A 24,757-nucleotide genomic window follows, 5' to 3' on the forward strand; every position below is an offset into this window, starting at 1 on the left:
TCCGGCTTCAGTGCTTATAAAGCTCATTTTTCTAAGCTCTTTTTTCTCTAGAAAGTGCCTTTTTAAAAAATGCTTTTGTTGTGTAAACTTAGGTTGGAGGTATAATCCCTGCCGCATAGTTTGAGGCACCTGAAGAGATGGTAAGCACTTTTCTTCATCATTCAGTAACCGTTGGGAGCACCATGGGCGAGGCACTGGAGAAACCGAAGATGTTTAAACTGGGGACCCTGTGAGTTCAAAAGCTGATGGCTCTGTGCAGAGAGACGGTCAGCATGCATGGGGCTCAAATATCAGCCGGCACGGCAGTGCCTGCCTTAGCCTCAGACACAGGGCTGAAGAAATCGAGGGGCTCAACCCTGGTCAGAGAATAACAAGGCTGTGTTCAGTGGCAGGTGTCTCAGTAGTTCACTAATTTGGCAGCTCTATTAGTTTTTATTTTTTAGTTGTAGATGGACACAATATCTTTATTTTCATTTTTATGTGGTGCTGAGGTTTGAACCCAGTGCCTCATGTGTGCTAGGCGAGCGTTCTACCACTGAGCCACAACCCCAGCCCCAGATCTATTAGTTTTAAGAAACTACAAATTAAAATAGATTTCAATTTTCACCAGTACATGGCTTTTTGACAGCCAGCCAAGAATGGGTTTCCTGTTTTGCAGTTTGTACTTTTCTATTCCTCCCGAACTATCTGAACTCATTACTTTGCTGTTCTAAGACCAAGAGGGTTTCAAGTTGAAATGTCTCCCTGCTTTCATTTCTTTCTTTTCATCCTTTACTTTCATTTTGAGCCCTAAGTTCTCCTGAAAGCTGGGCTGGGCTGGGGCTCAGGGGTAGCGCACATGCCTGGCATGAGCGAAGCCCTGGGTCCCCCCCAGCACTCAGAGGTTTTTTGAAGTCAGGCAGTTCACACTTAGCATTTCAGCCCTTTAGCTAACTCCATGGAATTCATGAAACACTGAGCATCTGAAGCTGAGGGCCAGGTGTGCCCTGGTGTTTTGTAGATAAGGACTCTGAGCCCAGGCAGAGGATTGACTTGCCTGGTTAGTGCAGCTGGTTCAGGCGGCCTGGGGAGCAGGATCCGGGTTTTGATTTCCCCTCTGCAGTGCTTTTCACTGACACCCTGCCTGCCCAGGGGCCAACTCTGGGTCTGTAGTGGAGAGGGAAGAATCCTGCCGTGCTGAAGACACGCTGTCTCCCATCAGAAGGGTTTTCACAACACCACAGTGAGTAGTTGTCTGTTTTGGGAACAGGGTCTTGTTATGTTGTCCTGGCGGGGCTCAAGCCATCGCCCTGCCTCAGCATGCACCACCGTGGTCAGCTTTGCAGGGTTTTCTTGCAGGTTTTTTCCAAACTGAGTGTCACGATGGCTGCGGTGTAATGGTACTTCCCTTGAGTGTGGCATTTGCCTGTCTTGAGCTTAGCACGGGGCGCTCACTGATGTGGAGCCTACCAGGGCCCAGTGCGCAGGACCTGAGCTGTAACAGGCCTTGCAGCAGTGAGGGGGCAGCTCTGGGGCCCCTCTCGTTGGTGACGATGGTTTGGCACATTTTTGGTTCAGTGGCACAACTGAGAGCAGAGTTTACAACCCTGTCTGCTGTCACTTTTTATTGATCTATTGCACTCTTCTCACTGCTCTAATTGGCTGTTGGGAAGTGAACTGGATGATGTTGCTCGTTCATTTTCTCTTGGTGGCTAGCCGAGGAAGATGAGCGTGTTGCCTGCTCTGATAACAGTGGGCAACAGGCCTGGTCCATCAGTGAGGTTCTGCTGTGGACCCAGCAAACTCTCCGGACCCTGCGGAGGCCCCGTGGGTGCCGCAGAAAGCAGGAGCCCACCACTGCCTGGAAGAAGAAAAGGGTTCCCTTCCCAGCCAGACTGGATCGCAGACCTCTCAGAAAGATTGACTGCAAGCTCCTCGAGGCCAGGACTAGCCATCACCCAGCCTCATTGCTGCTGTTGAAATGAGGGCACGATGGCTTCCACTGGGTTTTTGAGGGGAAACTTGATAAGTTCCCTTCGCCCAAGAAGTCACTTTACCCTTGAGCCTCAGTTTCCTCGTTTATGAAATTTTTTTTTTCAATGCAGGGATTTGAGCCGGGGCCTCGTGCATGTTCTACTATTGAACTACACCCCAGTCCATGAAATTCTTGATAAGATTAAATGCTATTGACATGCAAACTCAGGCTATGCCCTCTTTCACCTCACTCCCAATATTGGAACTACCTTGTCAGGACCTGACCCGGCGCAGAGTTTGAGTTGATGGCTATGAATCCCTTGCTGTAGTGCTTGCCAAGACCCAGCTGGGGAAGAGCTTCATTAGCCTTTTGAGAGACATGGAAAATGCCCCTCTCCCCGCAAACCTAGGCGAGTGTGCATGGCCTCGGGGACTGTCATAAGGCTAGGAGTCCCAGGCTTGCAATTTAACTCCATTGCTTGCTATTTATGTCACTTTGGGCACATAGTTTGCTTTCTGGTCCTCAGTGTTTACCAGATGAAGTATGTGAAGATGATTTGTAAATTAAGTGTATTTTCCAAAGAAATGACCCAAACCCTCAAGGTTCTTTGCTATTTTTCTTTTAAGAGGACCCAGAGGGACAGCCAACTGATTTTTTTCTTCCTATTTTGGCTTCTCTTTGATTAATCATTTGTACTTAGAGAAAAAGAAAAAAGGCACCTGTACCAGGACCCAGGCCTGGGCTGAGTGAGAGAGAGCACAGTGGACCACACCCTTCCTGCCTCTGGGTGCTGCCAGCTCTTAACACCAGGACAAGGTGCTGCTGGCACATGTGGGAAGATGGAGTCTGAGGACCGATTGGTTTCTTAGAGTGTTTTGTTGTTTGGAGAGCTGGGGTGGAACCTGGGGCCACGTACATGCTAGGCAAGCACTCTACTGCTGACTTTTACCCCAGCCCCCTTTTTTATTTTGTTGAGACGAGGTCCTGCTAAGTTGTCCAGGCTAGCTATGAATGTGTGATCCTCCTGCCTCAGCCTCCTACTGCGTCTGGCATTTATCCAGTTTTTTAGCAATAGAAGGTGTTTGGCCATACAAGGCAAATTAGAAATGAGATATTAAATTGTTGCTCAGACTAATGGATCATTCAGCCTTGGATTTCATCTTCTAAAAATTTAAAAAGAGTCAACTGCTCCTTTATTTAGTGAAATCTTAATTATATTTAAAGATATGTATCTAGGCATTTTAGAATTGTTTCCTCATCCCATCCCCCAGTGCGAGAGCTGTCTTCTGCTGGGGGAATTCATGTATTTGAAGTGGAGATGCGGCCCTGAGCAGAAGCTTATTCATTGCCTTCCCCTGCCCCTTTGTCAAGTTTTCTAGTTGAGTGGCTGTGATTGTAGAAAATTCCTAATTGTCAAAGGAAACACAAGGTAGAATAGCAGTGTGAAGGACGTTGGTGGCAGCAGCTAAGGCAGCATGTTTACAGTCATGCTTCTGCACCCAGCTGAAGGAATCTCAAATGTTCTGAAGTATACATCTAGAGAAGAAATCAAAAAGAACAAAACTAATTTTGCCTCTGGGTGGTAATTATAAATGATTTTAATTTCCCTTTTCCTTTTCAGCATATTCTCAAATGAAAATGTTACAGTTAAATAAAAAGAAACAATGAAAGTTACTGTAATAACAAAAGAGAATATTATATTAAGGGGAAAGACCCGGGACTTTAAACTTCTGTATGCAGAGAAAAAGCTTGGTATGAAATAGTCCAAAATGTTGGATGTAATTATTTATTTTTTGATTTTGTGTGTTTTCCACAAGCGCACGTGTTTTTTCACAGGAGGAGGAGGAGTGTTTTTTAGGGGACCGTCGGGAGAACATCTAGTTCGCAGCCTTCCCGCAACTGAGCTCTGGAGATCTGAGGACATGCAGTCAGACACTGAGGGGTTCTGAATATGGAACCGGGGAGGGGGTGGCTGGGTCGCTGCTGCCTGCCGCATAGGTGCTCGCAGCGACAGACAGCCTGGGGCGATGAAAGGGAGCCTTAACTGGGACCCAACCATGTGGGAGAGGGGAGGCCGGGTCTCACGGGCTAGAGAAAGCCCCACTGTCCTTCCCCGCCAAGGGCGAGAGCCAGTTCTTCATTCAGGCTGCGTTGTCGCTGCTTCTGTTGCAGCCAGTCCCAGCCCAGCCAGGGCCCCGGGAGACTGTCTAGAGCGCCGTCGCCGTCGCTGCACGTGCGGTTCTCGTTGGCGCTCGCGAGCTGCCAGCCCGACACAGAATGCGCAGACAGCCTGTCCTGCTAGGCGGCCCGGGAGGAAGCAGGACTTCGCAAGCTAAGCCGGGCTGGTTCTCCAAGCCCCGAATGCTGTCCACAACACTCAGGAGGGGTCTGCAGCCTCTGTTGTGTGGGTCACCTGCTTAAACTAGGGGGAGCAGCGGAGACTGGGTCCCTGGCCTCGCGGGAAAGAGAACACAATAATGATCAGGGGCCAGCGTCGGGGTTGGGTGTGGTTCAGAGCAGCTGGCGTGGTCACCTGGAGGTGGGGCTGGTGCCAGCCAACCGCACCGCACCGGTGCTTCTCAAAAGCCCTAGATTGCCGCGGGGCAGGGCTGGGATGTGTGGTCCCAGGGAGTTTGACCAATGGCAGGGATAGTGTTTGGCCTTTACGCGGAGCTGGCTGGCCCCCGCAGCGCGGCATCTTAGAGAAATACAGGTTGCTAGGCAAGAGGGGAGGATTTGCACAGAATGACCTTTAAGAGTAAACCTGCAGGACCAGGAAGCCTGGCAAGGGTGCGGCTGATGTGCTGGACACCGACCAGGGAGGAAGTTGCAGAGTCCAGGAGAGGCAAGTGTCCTCAGTTGTGTCCTGAACAGAAGTATCTATCTTGGGGCCACATTTATTAGCACATACAGATAAACTTCAATGACCTTCTGGATGTGGGGTGGGGGGCTAAGGGACAGGGAGACATGAAAAAATTACACCCAGGCTCCCTGAAGGGTAGACGTGGAGTCCAGGTGTGACAACACCCACACCAGAAGATACCAGTGGGCAGCTGTTCTGAGGGCCTGGAGGTTAAGAAGGACCTGGCTGGAGAGGGGAGTGGGGGACACCAAGACAGCTGAAGCTGTGTGTGGATAAGGAGACCAGTGGGGAACACTCACTCCTAAGAGGTGGGCAGAGGAAGAGGAGGAGTTTGAGGGACAGTCACCTTAACGACCATGGCTTGGGTAGCTGTGGGCACTGCCCTCACCTCCCGCTACCAAGTGCCTATTTACATTATCCTATGAGGTAAGTAGGACACACTCCTTTTTTATAGTTAGAAAAGCGGGTCAACAATACATCAAGTTCCCTCTTGTTCCAAAGGTTTTGCTGCCCTTTCACCAGGTATTTTAGTTCCCTTTTCATGACTGCAGCAAGATACCTGAGGCAGTCTACTTTATAAAGAAAAGATAATCATTTTGGCTCACAATTGTGGAGATGCAAGAGGTAGGACCTGCATCTGATGCTAAACACCAGAGAATAATCTCCCCCATTTTGTACTGTTTTTGTTTTTGTGGTACTGGGTGTTGAACCCAGGGGTACTCTACCACTGAATTGCATCCTCAGCCCTTCTTATTGTTTTGAGACAGGGTCTCACTAAATTGCTGAGGTCAACCTCATAGTTCAGATCCTCCTGCCTCAGCCTCCTGAGTGACTGGTATTACAGGTTTGTGCCATAGTACCTACTTCCATCTGTTTATCAATGGATTAATCCACAGGTGAGCAATGTCCTCATGATCCTATCACTTCCCCAAAGCCCCACCTCTGAAACTTGCTGCACTGGGGACCAAGCCTTTATGAGCCTTCGGGGATGTTTTCAGATCCAGATATAACACATGCATACTTGTGTTTTTTCAGGGGAGCAAGTCTTTGGCTTTCCTCAGGCCCATAGAAAAGTTCAGAGCCTTTTTTTAAAAAAAATCTTTTTTGTTGTAGGTGGATACAATACCTTTTTGTTTTATTTTTATGTGGTGCTGAGGATTAAACTAGTGCTTCACAGATGGCATGCTTAGGCGAGCGCTCTTTCCTCTGAGCCACAACCCCAGCCCCAGGGCCTCTTAATAACAACAGTAGCTAACTATCTAGTGCTTACCTGGTGCCCAGCCCCTGGCATGTGATGCCATTAGCATTGCCAGACATCAGTGGGGTTGGGGTGGGACAAGGAAGGGCACTGTGCACCTCTGCTTTCTGCTAGTCCCAACTCCCCTGTCCTCTACCAGGGAGAAGAGGAGAAAACCACCCACTGGGTGCCCCCGCCCATGGCCTTTACAGGAGCCTGACCCTCTCATCACTCCCTCTGTTAGGAGGAGGGGACAGCTGTCCCTACTTTGTTCTAATCCCCCTGATCCCCTGTAGTTTCCTTCACTATCTCCCAGTTTTCCCAGGGGAGGCTTCCCCTCTTGCCTCTTTTGGGACGAGGTTATTAGGTGGGTGGACGGACAAGTGTCCCCTCACATGGGACTGACTGTTGGTTGTAGCCCTGGCACCAAGCTCCTGGAGCCAGAGCCTGGCTTTGATCTGCATGACAGGATGTGCTCTCTTGGGGTCTGTATGGCAAGGCAGGCTGCCCCACAGGAGTCTTGGGGTCCTTTGGGAAGTGACACAGTGAGACTGCAGGTGCTGCCTCTCAGCACAGGACAGAACCTGCTGCTGGCACTCAAGTCTGCTGATCGCTTTATGGCTCACTGTTGTAACTCTGGAATGTTCTAAAACATTCATTTCCCACGACTCATCTCAAAGCCTGGGCTTTGGGAAAACGAGATGAAAACTAAAATTAAAAAACAGGTGGTAATAGTCCTGGGTCTTCCTGTATCCTGAGGGACACTTATGATTTTGTGAATTTGCAGGTTAAAAAACAAAAACAAAAACAAAAAAAACAAATGACTGGTCGCATCGACCCCTAACTTTTTCCTACTTCTTTCCTTTAGCAACCTCTCAGGACTTGCCTCCTGCCCTTGGGAGTCCAGCCGCACAGCCTTGGGCTCTGTCCTGTGCTGCCCATTGCAGTTCAATAAGCTGTTATCAGGCTGCAGGTCTTGGTTCCTGCTGCTTATCACCATCCCTCCACTTTCTCTTTTTATCACCCTACTTCTGGCCTCACCACAGAATGTCTTATTGTTTGTACCTGTCCTCTGGGAGTCTTTCCTATAACAAACACTGGATTGTTCCCCTGCCTGGCTTCCTGGTTTGCTATCAGTTATAGCTGCTGATACTGACTGTGAGCGTCAGCCCAGCTCACGAAAACAGAGCAAAGCTCAAAAACCCCAAACCAGACACGATTTGGCATCGGACAAGTTTTTTGGTCAGCGAAAGAGCCTAAACGGTTTTGGAAGGACTGCCTTGGAAGATGACAGGACGTTAAGTGGCCTTCTGACTTCTGGCCATGCCGTCCCTTGGCTGCTTCTCTTTGAGAAGCTCCCAGTCACATTCCTCCCTGGAAAGTGGAGGACGGGGCATCTCTTATGCCCCAAGCAGTGATTTAATCTTCAAAATCAACCTGTGATGCAAGCTAGATCAGAATTAAGGATCAGGCAGACTTGCAACTTACTCAAGCTAGCAGGGAAGTGGCACTGAAATACACGTGTCCCACTTCTAAGGCACCAAGCGCCCTTCTTATGAACTCTGTCATGTGGTCAGGTTCCGTGTCAGTCTCCCTCACTGGGTTCTCAGTTCCTTTAGTGCAAGGACTATGTCTTCATTAGGGACCTATGTACACATTAGGGACCGCACACCTCTAATCCCAGCAATGCAGGAGGCTGAGGCAGGAGGATTGCAAATCTGAGGGCAGCCTGGGCATTTAGTAAGACCCTATCTGAAAATTTAAAAAATTAAAAAAAAAAAAAGAACTCCACGGTTCAATCCCCAATACCCCTTCCTCCCCTGCCAAACAAGCAAGCAGCAGACATGGTGGAACCAGATTCTATGAAAGAGAGGGATCTTGAGCCACCAAGGGAACAGGATTTGGATCTTTATCTTTACACCACAGCCTGCTTCTATCCCATGGCAGGCTTGGTGCTGGGGGATGAGGTGGGGTGTTGAGAAATTCTTAATAAGTGATACACTAGGGAAGGGTCCTTGGGACTGAATCTGGTGCTTTCTGGGAAAAGAAACCGAGGCTTGTCAGGCATGGTGGCACATGTCTGCTATCCCAGCACCTCGGGAGCTTCAGGCAGGAGGATCACAACATAGCAAGACACTATCTCAAAAAATAAAAAGGCCAGGGGGTTGGGGTGTGGCTCAGTGGTAGAGTGCTGGCATGCAGGAGGCACTGGGTTTGATCCCCAGCACCACATAAATGTAAAGATATTGTTTCCACCTAAAACTAAAAAATAAATATTAAAAAAAAATTTTAAAAAGGGCCAGGATATAGCTCAGTGATAAAATGCCCCAGTATCAAAAAAAAAAACAAGCCCCAGAATCTGAGGCTCAGACCCGTCACATAAAGAACACTGTTCTACTGAGTGATCAGAAGAAGAATTTTTTCTTCTTCCTCCAAAGAACATTTTTTGGGTGAGATGAATGAGGGATGGGTGCCAATGGGCGACAGTCAATGAGTCTCTTTTACGTTCACCCTCAGCAATAGTCCCTTCTTCTCAGGAAGAAGCTCCGTGTTTAGTGTCAGAGGGACACAGCTTTTCCTGGAGATCTTCCAGCTTCGAGTTAATTAATCTCACTTCTGAAGCTGTGAAATCTGAACATATCACACAGGTCCAGAGGGGTCTGGAAAGAAAACAGGCCCAGAGAGGTGACACTCACTTGAAAAGCTTGTCTAGAACCAGCAGGCAGGCCCAGGCGGCTTTAATTAGGACTTAGACACTGCGGACTCAGCCATAGGAAAGTGAGGACCTGTGGAAACTTTTTTTTTTTTTTTAAGATTTAATTTTTTTTGCAAGGCCTGAGTTTTAGACTTCCCTTAACTGCTTCCCCTGCGGCTCTGAAGCTCCCAGCTGTACTGCATGCCCAGCAACTGTTTCAATTCTTTAAAGATGTAGGGTCACTGATAAAGCTAGAAGGATCTTCAAGAACATCTAGTTCTAGTCCAGATTCCTCATGGAGAAGAGGGCATCTTACAGTGACAGAGCTCAAATCAGGTCATGGCTCCAAGAGCAGTCTTCCAAACTCATCAAGGTTTATTTTATTTTTGAGAGCCGGTCTTGTTATGTTGCCTAGGCTGGCCTTGAATCCCCAGGCTCAAGCAATCCACCTGTCTCAGTCTCCCACACATCAAGGTTTAAAGTGAATGAAATTTTCCATATCCAGAGAATATCTGGAAAGATTCCCAGAGGGTGGTAACTGGGAAGGGAAAATGAGTGGCAAGAAACATTGGGAGGAGGGAGACTTAATATCCACTTAATATGTTTTAGAATTTTGTACCATAAATGTGTTACCTAATCAAAAAATAAATATATTTTTAAAGAACTCGATGACACCCTAAGTCTCCACTGCTCTGTTTTCCCCATTATCTCATAATGGTGTAAGGCACGGCTTTCTGACTCAGGTTACTCCAGTGTGTAAATGATTCCCCAGGAGCAAGGTGGAAGTGGCAACGCCAGTTGGTTACACTTTGTGGCTAGAACAAGAGGAGCCTCCTGAACCTCAAGCCAATGTTGTCCCAGAGTCCCAAGTTCCTGCCAACTTTAACTGTGGTAGAATCTGATTGGATAAAACCCAGAGAAACACAAATCAATTAGGAGCCGTGATTTCATTCACTTCAGAGCAAGCAACAGTCATTAACAAACCTTGATGGAAAGGTCTCCTTGAGCTCTGTCCTTTCCATGGCAACCAAGGTGCAAAGGCAGTGTCTACAGGGGAGTGTTGCAAGGGAAAAGTGAGCCATCTGCTGAAGCTTTTCCAGCTGTAGTAACAGGAGAGAGGACAGTCAGTGATGTAGTCCATAAAGAGAGATTTTTTTTCAGAACTGGGAATTGAACCCAAGGCTTCACACTTGCTAAGCAAGTGCTTTATGACTGAGCTAAATCTCCAGCCCTCCATGGAGGTTTAATGCAAGAATCATGTGAACAAGTCAGAGAACCTGGCTCAAACTTCCCAAACTAGTTCTTCAATTCAGGTTTTGATTTTAAACTTCAGTTGCTGTGGAAAATTGGAATGTGGTCTGTGTTAGACTTAACAAAGAGACAAATTACAATCCTGCCACTTTCTGTGCAGTAAATACTCATTTGCTTCACAGGGTCCTGAGGCCTTACTGTATGCTGGGCCTCTTGGGGAACTCAGAGGAGAGATGCCCTCTTCTACCCTCCTCATAGGTGTCTGTCTACATACTCCTATTAATTTTGTGTACAGAAGTATTATTTTAGTGTCTGTCAAACTGCTAACGTTTAGAGTTGCCTTTCTTGCTGTTTAGTGTTCCAAATGGTGTCCTGGAAGCAATATAATGACCCTGCCATCCCTCACCTAACTATATGCTGGCACTATGATAAGTGCTCTATAGGGATATTTCAGTTACTTCTCACATCAACACCATAAGTTACTTACATAGGTTGGAAACTGGGGCTCATAGAGGTTAAAAAATTTTTGTGCCCACAAGAAGTATTAAAGAAGGCTGGCCCAGTGGGGCACACCTATGTGATTCAGCTACTGGGTAGGCTGAGGAATGAGGATCCTACATTTGAGGCCAGCCTGGGGGCAAGTTTAGCAAGACCTTGTCTCAAAAAAATAAAAAATAAATTAAAAAGGCCTGGGATCTAACTTAGTAGTAGACTGTTTCTAGCATGGTTGAGGCCCTGGGTTCAACCCCCAGTAAGGGGGCGGGGGCGCATAGAGTGCACTCTGGAAGCATGAGCGGTGCCAACAGACCTAGGTTCTGGTACTAGCCAGGTGATTTACCAGCTATCTGGCCTTGGGTGAATAATCCCTCTTAGTTTTACTTCCTTAAGAAATAAGTTACTACTATTGCATGTGCTCATCGAGGAGTCTAATTAGAAGCACAAAAACCGCTCAGGAACAGGTATTACGAATGCCCAGTTTTCCCGGTGCTGCTAATAGTATTGTTTGTACAGCTGTGTATGGTTGTCTCGTGCACTCAGTCAAGCTGATCCCTGGGTCTGGGGATACTTGCTCAATAAATGTGAGTTGAATCCGTGAATCAATGAACGAACTGAAGGCAACGTCAGTCTTTGGGAGAATGGGGAGGCCACTCATAAAACGTCGATGTTCCCTTAACCCTTCAAGTTTCGGACAACTAAAACTGTAAAATGCGCGAACAGACACTTCAGGCCCCGCTGCGTAGTTTTGCAATCGGATAAAACGCTGGGTAGGAAAGCTTCTGAAAAAGGCACATCCTCTAAGAACGTGAGAGCGTGACTCACACCGGCGACGACCCACGCCCACGCTGCAGCTACAAGTACCAGCCCCCGCTATACCCGCTCTTCCTGGTTTTCCCCGGCAACCCGCCCCTCCGGCATCACGTGACAGGGGTGCCCGGCCGGGCCGCGTCCCTGATTGGCCGAGCTTCAGAACGCCTTGCGATTGGCCCGAGGCCGGCGGGCCTCCGCCTCCCTCCTCCTCCTCGCCGCGGCCCACGTGAGGGGGGCGAGTCACGCGATTTCCGGGAACCCGTCAGGAAGGACATAAACAAAACAAACCCGAGGCAGCATGGAGAGGGGCCGCGGCCCCTGCAGTGGAACCGGACTCAGCCCCTGAGCGGCCCCCTCACTTACAGGTAAGTGCCGCTGCCCGCCGTCCGGGGCTCGTAGGGCTCTGGGCTGGGGGACCGGCCGGGGGGCGGAGGAGGGCCGCTGGCCTAGGAGGCAGTAGCGCCGGGGCTCTGGGCCGGGCCGGCGCGGGGCGGGGACCGGGGCTCGGGTTGAGGGCTCGCGGAGCGCGGGCGGCCGCCTGCTGGTCACGGGGGCTCCGCTCCCCTCCCCCACTCTGGCCCGGGACGGTTACATAAAAGCGCGGGGCAGCGGTGGATGGGACCCACGGGCGGGCGGCAGGCTAGGCCAGGGGTGGGCAACGCCGGGGGTCCGCCGGGTCCTTCTCCGCTGTCTCGGAGCCCCGGGCCACGGCTGCCGGCAACCGGCCTGTCAGAGCAGCGAGCGGGTGGGAGGGGCTGGGAGGGGAGGGAGGCGACGCTGGCGGGGGAGGAGGAGAGGGGCGTGTGGGGAAGGGCCGGGCCGCGGAGGTTGGAGCCCAGCTGGCAGGAGACGAGGAGGCGCGGGCTGGGGTGGGGGGTCCTGGCAGGGGTGTTTCGGGGGTGGCCGCACCCCCTTCCGTCCCCGCCCCAGAGGCGACAGGCGAGCTGGGCCTCCCTCTCGGGATTTGTTTATATGTCTTCTCAAAGCAGCTTGTAGCGGCTCGGAGGCGGAGCTCTCAGAGCTGAATGGCATCCGGTGTTGCCCAATGGGGAAGGCGGGAGGGGGACTCCGTACCAATAGGCACAGGGGAGGCGGTGCCACGGGCCCCCCAATTGGTTAGGCTGTGCAGGGGGTGGGCCGGGTGGGGCGGCCATGTTAGATGGGAGGGGACCTGTGGTGGTGGGTCACTGAAGGGGAGGAGACGGGGCAAAGGGCGAGCGAGCCGGGCCGGGGGCGTCTCGAGTGTCCGGAGGCGAGTCCGCTGGGTCCAGGAAGTAGCTCAGGGGGACCTGGCCCCAACCTAGCGCTCTTCTCCCACGAGCGGAGGAGGCAGGGAAGTACCGAAGGCAGCCAAGCCTCCCCTGGGGGTGGTTCCTGGGACTCGATGGAGCTCAGCCTCTGGATTCTCAGTCCCGCTCGGCCCTGCGCTTCCTGACAAACCCGGCCGCCAAACCCTGTAGTCGCCCTCCTTTAACCCAAGAAAGCAGACTCTCTACTGTCTGTGAGCGGGCTTGAGCCTTAAGACTACCTTAAGGAGGTACTTGGATAGCTAGCGGTCTGAATTTCTGCACCAGGCCTCAGATGGCAGCGAGGGGGAAGTTCTGCTTTTCTGGGTTTTACCGAGAGAAAACCGGGACTGGAAAAGCCAAGGAAGTTGAGGACTGGGTGGGGTTTCTGTTTTTTTCGCCAGGATGCCTTCTAAAGATCAGGTCCAGTGGTTGTCCTAGGCCTGGTACTAATTTGCCCCTCTTGCTCACATAAATTGGTAGTTCACGTAAATGAACTTCATGAGAAAATTGAGCCTTGAGAATATGATTTAGGTTCAGTAGTTCCTTAGGACTTTCTTTTGCTAATACTCTGCAAGTAAAAAAGAGGATCAAAGTCTGATTGTTCTTTTTTTTAAAAAAAAAAAAAGCAGGAAACGACTGATATGTAAATTTTGTGATCTTTGGTAAACTGATTGTCACTTGATTGTACTCTAAAATATATTTTTTTCCCGGTTTCTTTTAATTCAGAACAGCTAAGAGATTCACAAGGGCAGGGAAATGGTATGCAACTAGAAAATCACTCATTTAATTGCACAGTGATTACTTCAGCATCCTGTTGGCCTTGCTAAGTGCTTAATATAAACTTAACGTTAACATAATTAAATTTTCAACCTGTGACTACATCGGTATTGTCAAGGGTACCAGGCTATTGATGCATCTTTGGTTAAGCACTTAGGGGTAGAAACATGCCTTAGATATATCATGCAGGGTCTTTTTGATTGTATTTATTTAGAAATTTGCATTCTCTCCTTTATCAACTGGAGAAAAGTAATTGGTAAATAAATGATTTAAAGGGTTTTTTTTTTGGTATTAGTTTTGTATGATATTGATTCAGTTATGATAATGATATGTAAAGAACTGGTGATATAGCTCTGGTAGAGTGCTTGAGTAGCATGCACAAGGCCTTGGGTTTCATCCTCCACAACACACATACACACACCCACACACAGTAAAAATATTATCCCAGATAATTTGGTAAACTTTTTACTTAAGCATAACTTACAGTTAATAAAAATATTAGGGTATTAGGGCATGTTAAAGCTGGGCATGTGGCACATACTTGTATTACCAGCTACTCGGAGGCTGAGGAAGGAGAATTCCCAGTTGTAGGCCAGCCTGGGCAAATAGGCTAGACATTGTTTCAAAATAAAATAAAAGGGCAGATACAACCATTAAAAAAAAAGTTAATACATATTAGTTCTTATTAATAATGTGTTGTTTTCTAAACCCTAGCCCTTTATAATGTCAGTTATAAGAGTATAGCTAAAATTAAAACCAAATAAAAACTGTTTGATACCTAGAATACTTAAGGCAGGTTTTATTGTTGAATTGGTTGATAAAATCAATTAGTGTTGCTTATTTAATATTCTCATTCTAAGAACAGCAAATACATCTAACACCTTTCTTGGATGTGATTATTTTATATGACCCATATAGTAGCTTTGAATTTTTTATTTTTAGGTATTTATTCATTTAGAGAGGATTTCTCTATGTTGCCCAGGCTACGTTTTCAGTGATTGGGTTCAAGCAGTCCTTCAGCTCTGGGACTGTAGGTCCATTCCACCCATCTGAGCTCTGGGATTTTTCTGTGCTTGTCTAGTAATCTCAGAAAAGGCTAAATAAATACATCAGGAATAGATTTTGAATGCTTTACTTACTATCATTCTGTCGTGAAAGGTGCAAATAAATTTTTACAAAGACACTGATCTGCGTAGTTTATTGGCTGGATGTGTGTGGGTTCTAGAGTGCCAGAGTAAGGAGTAAAGGAGTAACTAATATGGTTGCTGGTGATGGGTAATTAAATTGGTGACAGTGGAAGCACAGGGAATTTACATGTTGACTTCAGTGTAGTAACAGTTTTTAAGAAATTAAGAGGGCTAAGTTCACTATTTGCTTTTGAAGTTTAATTTTTATTCAAGATTGGCAGTTATGTGATTTTGAAATGAATTAGCAGAGGCTTGCTTCTGTTTGGTCTTGTACTTGGATATTTGGGGAAAGAATTCGTTGAATCTTGCATTATATTCAGCATTTCATTCCAGGCTAGATACATTTGTCAGATTGTTGTGATTGTTTTAAGACAGGGATTGACAAGACTTTTTCTGTACACAACCAAATAGTTACTATGTAGGCTTTGTGGACCATATAATCTCATTTCATAACAACTGGACTCTGCAATCTGTAGCATGATAACTGATTTAAAAGAGCCATAGAAAAATATGTTGGGGCTGTATTGCAATAAAATTTTATTTCTAAGAACAGGCTGTACCTCCATGTGACCCATAGCCATTGTTTGTCAACCCCGTTTGTTTTTGGAAGACATTCACTGAGTTTTAAGCAGTCAGAAGTTAAGGTGCTGCAAAGTGTGAAAATACACACTTCAGGTAATATTTGAGTATTAGCTGACTGTGTGTGTGTGTGTGGTATATATCCTGCCTTGAAATTTTTTGTACAAGAGCATATGGCAACATTATATTTTTATTTCATTTCCATATAGATGTTTTCCTGAAAAGCTGTTTAAAGTATATATTGGTATAAATCCTGTGTATTTTAGAGATGTATTCTGATTGAGAAAATTTTGACTCTTTAAGGTAGGATATCTAAGAATCATATATTCAGGATATGGTCCTAATGAGGTTTAAAAGTACAGTTAGCACTACATGTGGTGGTGTGGTACATGCCTGTAATACAAGAAACTCTGGAGGTTCACAAGTTCAGGGTCAGCCTCAGTAACTTAGACCCTGCCTCAAAATAAAAAATAAAAAAGGTTGGGGATATAGCTCAGTGGTAAGGTGTGTCTGTTCAATCCCCAGTTTTTTTTTTTTTTTTTTTAAGTTCAATTGGTGTATCATTCCTAACAAAACTGTGTGCAGCTATTTCAAGAAATATTAGCTGACTAGGTAACCTCCAGAGTTCTTATATTCAGATATATGTTAATTTAGAAGCCACACTGAACATGCTGTTGCCTGAGATACTTATAGAATTATTATTTTTAAAGCCTCAAAAGATGCAGATTGTCTTCTCTCTCCTCCTTTGAAGAATGTCAAGTGGTACTAAGTGTCCGGTGAAGCAGAGACATCACAATTTAAAAGTATTATTCAGACAAATACTTAATTTTTTTCATCTGTTGCTTTTGCTTTGTTTTAACGTAATTCTTCCTTTTTGTTGACTTAAACTGGATTTTTTGGTGAAAGCATAAAAGTTTCGAAAGGAGAATATATTGGCCTTTTTGAAGTGAAGATATTTTAGTTAGCCTAAGATTTGTCTAGATGCTGTGGGTAATCTCAGTTAATTGGTAATGATGGGGATTAATGTTGTTTCCATCTCAGGAATGGGTTTTGGGAAATTTTTAGTTATTGTGTTCTCAGGCTCTTGTATTTTAGGCTGCTTAGGACCACCTCCCAAATCTGGACTTGAGCTTCATTGACCTTTCACTTACCTTTATTAACACTTGCTTATTAGTACAGTGTTTATCTTCTGATTAAACTGTGAGCTCCTTGAGGTCAGAGTCTGCCATTTATTTCTGTTTAGTCACTGCCTCACATTGTACCTAACACCTTTTAGTGCTCTTGAACTGTTTAAATAAATGTATGCATTGCTAAGAACTGCTTACTGGGAGATGATAAAATTGATTAGTAGTCATATTGGGCTTTTCTTAGTTGAAAGGGAAGATTTAACTACTATCTGTTCAAACAGAAGCCTTTATTGTAAAATTGAACCCCAAAAGAAATTAAGAAATCTATTTGATACTAAAAAATCCCTTTAATTTTTTTGTTAAAAGTTTGTTTTCAGATATACTCCATTAGTTAAACTTACTTTCCAGGTGTGTGTGTATGTGATATTGTGCTTTGTTAGCTCCCTTGGTTCTGAGTCTTTGAGGGGTATGAATGGAACTTCTTCCCTTCTGGGAGAGGGAGCACTATTAAGTCATTCTGCTGTGTGTGTGATGCTGAGGATGGAACCCAGGGCCTCATGCATGCTAGACTTAGCACTCTACCATGAGCCACATCCCCAGCCCTGTAAAACCATTCTTGTTAAGCAGTTTTCTAAACTGCTACTGACCTCCCTGCTCATTCCAAGCAATTCTTATCTTCTCATCATTCCATCTCAACACCACAACCACTTTTTACTTGTATATCTTTGGGTGTTACTATTTCCTGTGAAAATGAAAGCCTCATGAGCTTGCTGATTTCTTGTTCAGTTTTCTTCAGGTTTTTCTTGTACACTTTCTTCAGTATAATGTTTTGTCTTTGAGGGTTTAAAGTTCCCACTTTGGCTGCTACACACCTGCTGAAATTGCCACCTTTTCTATTAAAGTATTGTTATTTACCAAGAAATTTAAAATATTAACAAAAATAGAACTTAAAAAAGGTCCTTGATGATTGTGGGGAGGCGTTCTGGGTAGGGTAGATGTACTTGTGTTCAAAAGATTAATTTTAGAATGCCATAAAATAATAGCAAGACACCTAGCACCCTACTTGTGTCATGTAAAATGAGGTGGAATGTAATCCCAGCTACTGGGTAGACTGAGGCAGAAGGATTGCAAGTTCAAGGCCTGCGTATGCAATTTAGGAAGACCCTGTCTTAAATAAAAATGACAAGGGCTGGGGTTGTATAGCTCAGTGGTAGGGCACCCCTGGGTTCAATTCCCAGTGCCACAAAGATTAAGGGAGTTGCGCATTTTTTTTTTTAAACTGCTTTTGGGTAACATTTCCATCCTTACTGTTGAATCCTCTACTGGAGTTGCTGAAAGACCAGGAAGGAGGACATCCTTTGTGGTCCAGTGTTATAGTATTTTGGGAAAAAAATGTTCTGAACATGAAGGATAGGGTCTTTTAACTCTGTCTTGAAACGTTGGAGAAACCTCACTGAAAAAGTGGCATTCAAACTGAGTTTTGAAGAATAGTGAAGGAAGCCTTCTGGCCCAGTTGAGGTAGAAGGGTACAACATGTATAGGTAGGGCTGGTTCTAAGGGGGTTTGAGTTAAGGCAGAGGTGGGAAGAATGGAAGAGGAAAACTGACGGTAGGATGTAGGAGGAAAGAACTGGTTTACTTTTACCTTGCCCTCTAATTCTCTTGGGCCTGCTCTAGACTCTCGAGTTGCTCGGACTCTTTGTTTTTCTCTTCTGTAGCTCTGACTTTGGTTAGTTGGTCTTTCCCCTATTTTTTAGATTTTTTAAATCTCTAGTCAAAGTCTGACCCAATTCCTTCCTCTCTTCTAATCTGCAGGTACAGTACCTTTCGTTTTGATCCTGTGTGTCCCTTACCTTCATTTGACTGTGGCCTCATTCTCATCCTTTGTTTTCTTAGATTTTCATTTTGACCTGTGCCTTTCCTTCCTTTTGCTTTATTTAAAAGCAAAACAGATAAATAGATGTTTTCACAGTCTTTTTTTCTGTGATTCCCTCTTGGGAAATCTTATAAAATAAACTAGTCTTTTTTTTTTGGTATTCTGGGGTTTTGAACCCAGAGGTGTTCTACCACTGAGCCACATCCCCAGCCTCCCCCGTTTTTTTTGTTGTTGTTGTTTGTTTGTTTGTTTTGTTTTGAGATAGGATCTGGCTAAGTTGCAGAGGCTGGCCTCTAATTTGAGATCTTCCTGCCTCAGTCAATCCAGTAACTGGTGTTATAGGTATGTGCTCAGCATATCATCTGTCCTTGACACCCATCTAAGTACTACTTATCTCTGTTTCCTTTTATAAAACATTTTTCTTTATATTCAAAGATACCACTTCTCATAGGCAACAGTGCAGAATGTGACTACTTGTGGGCCAACTTTCTCCTTTCTATTCACCTTAAAATTGCTTTGTGTAAAATTGTTTTGAATATTTGGGTTGATTCCAGATTTCAGTAGTTAATATATATTGAGATCTAGTTGGGTGAGTGCAGTTAATCCCAGCAACTCTGGAAATAGGAGAATCACAATTTTGAGGCCAGGCTTAGCAGTTTAGACCCTTTCTTAACAAAACAACCAAAAAACAAAGACTGTTGATGTGACTTATTTGTAAAGTACCCTGGATTCAATCCCCATATCAAAACAATAAAATAAATTTTTTAAAATGAAATCCAATTCAAATATTCCCTCCCCCATAGGCTTTCCCAGATTGTCTCAGGTAGAATTGGTAGTATTCTAGTCTGGTTTTCTTTTTTTTTTTTTTGGTACTACTGGGGATTTGAATGCAGAGCCTTTTGCATGATAGAAGTGCTCTACAACTGAGCTATCTCCACAATCTTTTTATTTTTATTTTTAAGCAGGGTCTCACTAAGTTGCCCAGGCTGATCTTGAACTTGCCATCCTCCTGCCTCAGCCTCCAAGTGGCTGGGATTACAGGTGTGCACCACCATACCCGGCAATTTTCTAATGCTTTCTAAGTAACTCTTTTTAAAAATTAGCCTTATTAAAGTATAATTTACATAGAAATTTCTTTTGATACCCAGCACTCCCCCCCCAAAAAAAGTTTCTACAAATACATGCTGTCATCTAACCACCACTAGCTGTGTCTGAAACATCTCCCTCACTGCAGAAAGGTCTATCTTGATCCCTTAGCAGTCAGTTCTCCCCCACCCCTGGCTCCAATCACAGATTCACTTTGTATCACTGTGGTTTTGTCTTTTTGGAATTTCATATAAATGCAATCATAGGGTTATTGTCTTATGAGTCTGACTTCTCTCACTTAACAGTGCTTTTCAGGTACTCATGTTTTGTTTTTCAGTTGCGCCCTTGTTTTTATTGGATATACCATAGTTTGATTACCCTGTTGCCAGTTGAATATTTGGGTTGCTTCCAGATTTAAGGCTGTTGAGAATAAAGCTGCTATAAACACTCATGTAATGATCACTTAAATACCTGTCCTAACATTAACTACCTTTTATTTGGAAGTCAAGTTGCAATGCTGTCTAGAGTGAACGTCCTGGAGTTAGCTGCTTTCACAGACCTTGTCCTGCCCGGTGGTTCTGAGCATTTCTCAGCTTAGATTCCCCATCTGTAAAATGGGGCGAGGTGGAGCCTGAAGCAAGCTGAGGAGCACATTTTTGTTCAAGTCATCATCTTACCAGGACTATGTACCCAGTGTTGTCAGATCTCATTTTTCACTCTCACAAAATAGTGATATTTGATATCAGGAGTCAGAAATTTTCCTCGAAATTTTCCAGTTAAGCATTGTCAGTTAAAATTAAAAAGTTTAAAAACCTGTGTGTGGGCTGAACAAAACCAATCTGTGGACATTGATTTCTGGCTGCAGTCCAGTTTGAGACCTCTGCTTTAAATCTTTGTTTTCTGTTTCTAAATGCACTACTACTAGTAGAGTGTATTTATTAGGTTTCTGTTATTTTGTTTTATAGCTTAGCTTAATAGCTTGCTGGTTGTCCCTCCTCCCAAATTAAAAGCAAATGAATGGGGTGCGGTGGTGCACTGTAATCCCAGTGGCTCAGGAGGCTGAGGCAGGAGAATCGCGAGTTTAAAGTCAGCCTCAGCAAAAGCGAGGTGCCTAAGCAACTCAGTGAGACTCTGTTTCTAAATAAAATACAAAATAGGGCTGGGGATGTGGCTCAGTGGTTGAGAGCCTCTGGGTTCAATCCCAGTGCCCACCACCCCCCAAAATGCTAAGAGCATGATGGAGGGCTGGGACAGGGTTCTGGTCACTCTTCATACTTCTCTGAGAGCAGCTGATTTTATTCAATGCTGTTTTCTCAGAAATTAGGATACTCTGCCTCCCTTGTTTGGTTGATTTTGAACCATTTCGAGACAAGTATGGTATATACCAAACACTATAAGAAACTAAAGTGTTATGAGTATACACTAACTTTTACATACGTTCTTCAAGTTGCCCAGAATCTATGGAGAAGCCACAATATTAAAAAAAGTGATAAATCATGTAATTGCATAGTAAGAGCAGTAATCTCTCTGGAGGCTCATTCCTCTTGTAATTTATCAAGTAATTCTTTATATAAAGATGACTAGTTTGCAAGTTTATGAATTGCTTTGCAAATACAAAGATTATTTTGCTGATTAAACCAGCATAATTGACAAATCACCCTCATAAAGCTGGGGACAAGGTGTTAAATGATCTGTGTTGCTTGGGTATCCCTTTCACCCTAATTCCAGGCAGCTGAGTTTTCACAGTAATTAAGTGGGGAATTTAGAAAGATTCTGAGTTGAATTTAGGTTTATACCATAACTGCATCATCTCAGGAATTTCATTATCAAGAAGGAATCTGAGTAAAAATAACCACCATTTATCGAGTGTCTGTTTTGTGCTCCAGCCTGTGTCACAGTATCCCTGCAAAGTAAGACCTGGAATTATTAAAAGAAGTCAGGTAGGCATCTGGAATGAAATTCCAAATATTGGCTTGTAAAGAAGAGCCTAAAGAGTTTGCTTCCCTTAGAAGAAGGCTTTCAGGGGTATTAGAACTAAAGAGGCACTCAGCCCTCCTGCATATTGGAAGAGTGGCTGTGGAACTCCATGTAGGACACCTCGTAGTCCGGTGTCCCCAGGTTCCAGATAGCTGTTGTACAGTCTTGTGCTGGCGGTGTACCCTGTTTCACACAGTAGGAAGGAATTTGAAAATTGCCTCCAGTGTATGTACATGCCTCTTTCAAAAAAGTTGGATCTGAGAAAGAAGGGAGGGAACCCAGTTAACCTGATGGTGGGCATGGATCCCTGCAGTAGGAGCCTGGAATGTAAGGGTATATCTGCCAAATCCTGTGAGGGCTGTTTCCTGTGTGTTCTGATGTGTTCTCAGCACTCTGTGTTTGTGCTGCTGCCTTTCATTGTACTCTTCCCTTTTTGCATTGGGTAGATTTCTGCAAAACAACTCAGAAAACCAAGTGATTCCTTAAAACTAAAAAAAAAAAAAAAATTCCAATTCTGGGCATTAAACCCAACGCCTCATGCGTACTAGGCAAATGTTCTACCACTGAGCTACATCCCCAGCCCTTTTTTATTTTGAGACAGGGTCTGCCGGAATTGCCCAGGCTGCCCTTGGATTTGGGGTCCTCCTGCTTCAGCTTCCTGAGTTGCTGGGATTACAGGCTTGCACCACTGTTAAAGATTCAAATCTTTGCTGGGCAGCTCAGGAGGCTGAAGCAGGAGGATCCCAAGTTTGAGGCCAGTCCCAGTAACTTAGCAAGGCCCTATCTCAAAAAAGGGACTGGGGATGTAGCTTAGTGGTTAAGCATCCCTGACTTCAGTCCCTAATACAAAGAAACAAGAGATTCAAATCTTTAACATAAAATGGTGTGTGTGTGTGTCTGGGGGGGGGGGGAGAGGGAGAGGGAGAGAGGAGGGAGGACGAATATGAGAATAATGTAACACATTATCAGTTCACTGCCTGGATTCAGCGTAAATAATTTTTAATCCTACTCCTTCCTCTGTTCTTTCCTCATTAGACAAGAATTATCTCAAATCTTTAAAATCAACTGCAAACAGAACACTAACTGGGGATATTGAAAATTCAGGAGTTCAGTTTTTAATATTTTACTATATGTTACCACAGTGGTTCAAGATTCATTAATAAGCTACTCAGATACTTTGGAGCATGTTAGAGATGCTCAATAAATAGATATTGAATGACAACTTTTTGTAATGTCCTCATTTTGTATGCAGAGTGTCATACCTGGTTCCTTTTCTAGAAAGACCTGTGGTCTTTTGCATTCATTCCCAGCCAGCTTGTTTGAGTCCTGTTCTGGGAAAGGCTCTGCTGTGGACTCTAGTGAAATAGACAAGAGATAATGGTCAGCCTCAAAGATTTTGCAGTCTGGTAGTAAGAAGCAAGGGGCTGGTGAGGCAGAGGAAGAAAAATGTGAGCAAGATGATGAAAGCCAGAGTCTTACTGTTTTGGGATCTTTAGTAAAGTGGGATTATAAGTACCTCAAGGATTTGGAGTGATGGGAAGATCAATCTAGTATTATTGTTTATTTATAGAAGAGTAGTGGATGATGGAGTTGAGAACCCAGCACAGAACCTGGTATCTGAATATCTTGGATATCCAAGAGATGTTTGGGAGTTGCTGAAGGCAGTGGATTTTGAATTGGGGCCAGAGAACTGGAGAGAAGGAAAGGCTGAAGGCAGGAAGACCGCATGTGGTAAATTTAAGTTGATGAGAGCCACATAAAGGCTGAGTGAGTGTGAAGGGCAGAGTCAGATGGATACATTTGCGCTCAGCGCTAGGTAAACAGCTAGTGTACCTTAAAGAGAATCTGCATGATTTAATAAAGCGACTGGGGAGGAAGATAAGAGAGTTAACGCTGAGATCAGCCCTCTGTGCCAGACTGTCAGAACAGCAGGCTTGGATGAGATGGTGGGATGTTGTGTGTGAGCAAACACAGAGGTGTCCTGATCCCAGATGGTTGGCTCGTGAACTCTTGTGTTGGGGCTAAACATGGATGACTGGGAGGCCAGTAGACATCATCTTTGAGGCGTGAGAATAGAGATGGTTTCTATGCCTATAGGTTTGCTCAGAGGCGTTTGTTCATAAATTTCTCTTCCTTGCTGAACTTTTTTTTTATTAGTCCAAAAAGGGCTGGACAGGGGAGAGGCGACAGTACTTACCCTGACTACTTCACTGAGATACTTTATCAAAGTACTGGTTCTTGTTACTTCACCAGGTTTTATCAGTGTGCTTTGTAATCTGTAAACGGCCACCCAAATATGAACTCTGAATGTGTTGTCCCTGGGGTAACCAGCAGTCCCTGAGGTTAGAATGCATTCTCTGCTTCTGACTGGAATTGTTCTTGCTCTTGTGCCCTGAACAGCTTAATTACCAGGGGCCTAGGCTGCAGAAAGTCTCCAGTATCTTCTAGTTGATCATTCTCAAAATAAAAAGTAGCTCTTTCCATAAAACTTGGATTGATCCAGAGTGTTGATTTATTGGTTCCTAAAGATCTTTCACTGAGCTGCCATATGTTGTCTAGCAGAAACCTTTGGAAAGGAATTGAACAAAATTCTGAGAGATCTTGTGTCTTCTCTCAAGACTATGTTCCAAGGAGACAGCACTTTGAGATTTGGAATCTTTCTTAGTCCCTTAGGATTCTCAGTAAAATATGGCTTTAATTATTTTGTTTAATTAAATTTTTATGGCAAACTAATTCAACCCCTTTATTTTTTAAATTCTGAATATGAGGATTAAAAAGAGTCCTTTGGATTGACCTGGATAAAGGAGTTTCAAGGTGATATGAATAGAAAGATCACAACTGTTCTGTTTTGGCTAGGAAAAAGATCTTTTTTACTCAACCCGAAGGGAAGGATATGTCTTTTCCCTCCTTATTCTGGCCTTTACTTTGTCTTAGATCCTTAAAGACTAGCAACAGCAGGACTTGGAAAATAATGAGGGTCTTTTGCTAATTATTCCTGACATAATCTATAACCATTTAGTTTGAAATTTATTTGCATTTGTCTAAATTTTGAAGTCTAGAGAACTGCTATTGAAGGGGATAGCCATCTGCCTACTATTGGATTTATAGGTTCATATTGCATGGTAAAGGGGGATCTTGAGTCAGGTGTGGTGGCACAGGCCTGTAATCCTGGTGACTTGGATGGCTGAGGCAGGAGAATCACAAGTTTGAGGCCAGCCCCAGCTACTTAGCAAGGCTCTCAGCCACTTAGTGAGACTCTGTCTCAAAATAAAAAATGGGCTGCGAGTATGGCCCAGTGGCAAAATCCTGGGTTAAATCCCCAGAACCAAAAAAAGGAGGGGAAGGATCTTGAACAGCAGTATATTCCTCCCATTAGGCAGTCTTTGCTTCCTCTGTGGTTTGAAGATTTGGGGATCTCTGATTTCTGCTGCACCAGAAAGTAGTGGCTTGATTTAGTAAGCATCTGAAGGACTGGCAAGACTATTCTGCTCAAGTCTTGCAGAGAAGTTTTTGTTTGGGATGATCACTGAGCTACAACCCCAGCCTTTTTTT

The 24,757-nt window shown here is 44.9% G+C and overlaps 1 protein-coding gene across 2 annotated transcripts in view; it reads left to right on the forward strand.

Annotated features, from left to right (window-relative positions):
* The first annotated feature begins 11,534 nt into the window (after positions 1 to 11,534).
* Positions 11,535 to 24,757, forward strand: part of Crebrf (CREB3 regulatory factor) — a 49,561-nt gene continuing 36,338 nt past the window's right edge. Inside the window, exon 1 of one of the 2 annotated variants that reach the window (XM_046421360.2) lies at positions 11,535 to 11,673. The gene's annotated coding sequence lies outside the window, so the exon portion shown is untranslated. Of the gene's footprint in view, positions 11,674 to 12,525; positions 12,846 to 24,757 lie in introns of those variants that run through there. The other variant, XM_046421361.2, reaches the window with a different exon arrangement.

Source organism: Marmota monax, unplaced genomic scaffold (assembly GCF_021218885.2).
Source record: "Marmota monax isolate L192 unplaced genomic scaffold, Marmota_monax_Labrador192_F-V1.1 WCK01_AAM20220418_F8-fsc00084, whole genome shotgun sequence".
Taxonomy (NCBI): Eukaryota; Metazoa; Chordata; class Mammalia; order Rodentia; family Sciuridae; genus Marmota; species Marmota monax.